This window comes from Myxine glutinosa, chromosome 7 (assembly GCF_964187855.1).
Source record: "Myxine glutinosa chromosome 7, kmMyxGlut1.1, whole genome shotgun sequence".
Lineage (NCBI taxonomy): Eukaryota > Metazoa > Chordata > Myxini > Myxiniformes > Myxinidae > Myxine > Myxine glutinosa.
The window spans coordinates 32,424,671-32,428,988 of NC_136267.1; the positions used below are offsets into that span (position 1 = coordinate 32,424,671).

General features: G+C 44.1%; 1 non-coding gene across 1 annotated transcript; it reads left to right on the plus strand.

The window, feature by feature from the left end:
* The first annotated feature begins 1,471 nt into the window (after positions 1-1,471).
* On the plus strand, positions 1,472-1,553 carry TRNAL-UAG (transfer RNA leucine (anticodon UAG)). Its single transcript has one exon. It is a non-coding gene; the product is annotated as a tRNA-Leu (tRNA).
* The last annotated feature ends 2,765 nt before the right edge of the window (positions 1,554-4,318 follow it).

The window sequence follows — 4,318 nt, forward strand, 5'->3', positions numbered from 1 at the left end:
GCCAAGTCCCATATCCGCAACAATATATAGAGTTTGTGATAACTTAGAGTACATCCAAACGTTTGTGATTTTTATTGCCAAAACCACAAAACACCAAAATATGAAATGTCAATTATAATTGTTACCTTTTCCCCTTTGCAATTATAATGCATTAATATTGAGTTGATCCCCCCCCCCCCCCCCTCCCCCCTTTACTGCTACAACAGCCTCCGTCCTTCTGGGAAGGCTTTCCACTAGATGTTGGAATATTGCTGCAGGGATTTGCTTCCATTCAGCTACAAGAGCATTCGTGAGGTTGGGCACTGATGTTGGGCGATTAGGCCTGGCTTGCAGTCGGTGTTCCAATTCATCCCAAAGGTGTTTGATGGGGTTCAGGTCAGGGCTCTGTGCAGGCCAGTCAAGTTCTTTCACACCGATCTCGACAAACCATTTCTGTATGGACTTCGGTTTGTGCAAGGTGGCATTGTCATGCTGAAACAGGAAAGGGCCTTCCCAAAACTGTTGCCACAAGTTTGAAGCACATAATCGTCTGGAATGTCATTGTTTGCTGTAGCGTTAAGATTTCCCTTCAATGGAACAAAGGGGCCGAGCCCGAACCATGAAAAACAGCCCCAGACCATTATTCCTCCTCCACCAAACTTTACAGTTGGCACTATGCATTCGGGTAGGTAGCGTTCTCCTGGCACCCACCAAACCCAGATTCGTCTGTCGGAGTGCCAGATGGTGAAGCGTGATTCATCACTCCAGAGAACGCATTTCCACTGCTCCAGAGTTCAATGGCGGTGAGCTTTACACCGCACCAGCCGACGCTTGGCATTGCACATGGTGATCTTTGGCTTGTGTGCGGCTGCTCGGCCATGGAAACCCATTTCATGAAGCTCCCGACTAACAGTTGTTGTGCTGACATTGCTTCCAGAGGCAGTTTGGAACTCCGTAGTGAGTGTTGCAACTGAGGACAGACGATTTTTACACACTATGCGCTTCATCACTCGGTGGTCCTGTTCTGTGAGCTTGTGTGGCCTACTACTTCGCGGCTGAGCTGTTGTTGCTCCAAGACGCTTCCACTTCACAAAAACAGCACTTACAGTTGACTGGGGCAGCTTTGGCAGGGCAGAAATTTGACAAAATGACTGCAAAGGTGGCATCTTATGACCGTGCCACGTTGAAAGTCACTGAGCTCTTCAGTGCGGCCCATTCTACTGCTAATGTGCAACTATGGAGATTGCATGGCTGTGTGCTTGACATCAATAGGTGTTGATCAAAAATTCTTCATCATACCAGAAGTCGATCATCTCTGAAGGCCTGATACTGTCGCTGCCCTATCTCCTCAGCCTAGCGAAAGACCGTTCCTTGTCAACCGTTTCAATGGAGTGCTTGCTTCAGTGCTTAAGCCGTTTGGCGAGCGCTCTACATGCTGTTTGGTAATGGAACACACCCAAGGTACTATAACAATCCCAACACATGATTGTCTGGTAGTGTGGCCGAGTGGTCTAAGGCGCTGGATTTAGGCTCCAGCCTCTTTGGAGACGTGGGTTCGAATCCCACCACTGCCATTTCCTTTTAGATCCTCTTGTTGTCGGTGATGTTGATTTCCCACTCAAGCTTGAGTCTTCCATCGTATGTGGGATATTTTTGTGGATATAAGAAAGATGCTTTTTCAGTGTGTAACATTTTTGTTTGAATAATTGTTATAATAATAATGAGATTATATCGAAGACTTATCCATTAACTATGGTGGACTCGATTTGAACAGCAGGCTTACAGTTATATATAGATTTTGTGATAACTTATACTACATCCAAACGTTTGTGATCCTCATTGCCAAAACCACAAAACACCAAAATATGAAATGTCAATTATAATTGTTACCTTTTCCAGACTCCTGCATGTGCCATATGTTCCTGTTCTGTTGTCTCTTTAGTAGCTTGATCCAATTTTCCATGAACAACACCAGATCCGGTTCCCATCTTGATTGTATCGTCAGTTCCATGTGAATGTCCTCTAATCAAACAAGAACCTTCATATCAAAATCACACATCCATTCATTAATTGCTCCATTTCCATTTGCCAACCTGATGATGACACATGAAGCACTTTTTTTTTTCTTTTTTTTTTTTAACTTTTGCTTGGAGGAGTTTATTTTTTAAACATGTGTGGGAAAGGAGCAGTTATGGAGAAGCATGGAAATTATGCATGCATGGATGGAGGGTTATCATCCATGGATGGAAAAGTAGCAAAAGGATTGAGTGAGAGTGATTCTGAAAAAGAAATGAAGAAAATGGAAGGTGGAGGAGTGTTCGATTGGGGGAACTGAGTTTGTAAGATGGGACTAAAAGAAGGAGTAGTGGAAGATAAATGTAAGAGGGATGGAAGGAAGGAGGTGGGAACGTTGAGAAGTTGGAGGTGGAAACGTTGAGAAGTTGGAGGTGGAAACGTTGAGAAGTTGGAGGTGGAAACGTTGAGAAGTTGGAGGTGGAAACGTTGAGAAGTTGGAGGTGGGAACGTTGAGAAGTTGGAGGTGGAAACGTTGAGAAGTTGGAGGTGGAAACGTTGAGAAGTTGGAGGTGGAAACGTTGAGAAGTTGGAGGTGGAAACGTTGAGAAGTTGGAGGTGGAAACGTTGAGAAGTTGGAGGTGGAAACGTTGAGAAGTTGGAGGTGGAAACGTTGAGAAGTTGGAGGTGGAAATGTTGAGAATTTGGAGGTGGAAACGTTGAGAAGTTGGAGGTGGAAACGTTGAGAAGTTGGAGGTGGAAACGTTGAGAAGTTGGAGGTGGAAACGTTGAGAAGTTGGAGGTGGAAACGTTGAGAATTTGGAGGTGGAAACGTTGAGAAGTTGGAGGTGGAAACGTTGAGAAGTTGGAGGTGGAAACGTTGAGAATTTGGAGGTGGAAACGTTGAGAAGTTGGAGGTGGAAACGTTGAGAAGTTGGAGGTGGAAACGTAGAGAAGTTGGAGGTGGGAACGTTGAGAAGTTGGGGTGAGAAGGTTGAAAAGTTGGCGGTGGGAAGGCTGAAAAGTTGGGGGTTGGAAGGTTGAGAAGGTTGAGAAGTTGAGGGTGAGAAGGTTGAGAAGTTGGGGGTGAGAAGGTTGAGAAGTTGAGGGTGAGAAGGTTGAGAAGTTGGGGGTGAGAAGGTTGAGAAGTTGGGGGTGAGAAGGTTGAGAAGTTGGGGGTGAGAAGGTTGAGAAGTTGGGGGTGAGAAGGTTGAGAAGTTGGGGTGGGAAGGTTGAGAATTTGAGGGTGAGAAGGTTGAGAAGTTGGGGGTGAGAAGGTTGAGAAGTTGGGGGTGAGAAGGTTGAGAAGTTGGGGTTGAGAAGGTTGAGAAGTTGGGGGTGAGAAGGTTGAGAAGTTGGGGGTGAGAAGGTTCAGTAGTTGGGAGTGAGAAGGTTGAGAATTTGAATAAATAGTTTGAAAAATAGTTTGAATTTTTTTTCCTATTCAGCTTCGTTGATGCGCGTTATCCTTAATGTGCACAAAAGTGGTTGTTACGTATCCTAATAATCAATCAATAAATCAATAACGCTATAGATAATGGCAATGTATGTCACTTAATAGGGTGCATGGATGATAAGAGTACATGGACTATATAGCTCTGAGCCATTACCGTAGTGTGTTCAGTTAACGTGGTTTTGTTCAGAATTTGAATGCTTGAGGTGAAACTATATGCACTCCACCAAGTGCCGTTGTAGTTTCTATTGACAGCTCAAAGGCAAAGTCTCTTTCCGCCTCGCACTGAATGTCAGAACAACTTATATAGGAAAAGGTACGTAATTTGAACATAAAATGTGATTTTCCTCTCATTAGCCTGCCATCCTTCCCTGCGTCCCAGTTGGACAAGATGTACAATTTTCAGCTCTTATTCTCCTTTCTCATCACACCATTTGACTCCGCAAATAACCTGGTTGTTCACACTTGCTAGGAGAGGGCGATAATAGGTATCGAGAGAAAAGCAGGACTGGAAAGTGATAGAAAGAAAAAACATGCAAGTTGAAAGAGAAAAAATTATTTCTTTATTTTCCTTGAAGGATTCATCTGATTATTCTGGTTTGTATGTGGCAGATAAATCATCATCATCAATTATACCATACTCTCTGTATGGAATGCTGCTGTTGCTGAAGCAATCTCTTGGTAAGGCCTATGCTGGGTGGTATGATGTTGCCCTCCCAGTAGTCGGGGCAGGAATTTGGTACCGTGAAATGGGGGTGAATCGGGACAGCAAGGTTAATAGGGACACAAACTGAAAAAACTTCGGAAACTTTTTTCGCTAAAAATTGATAACCATACTGATTTGTTGATATTTGGCTTCAAAGTGTTCTCTTG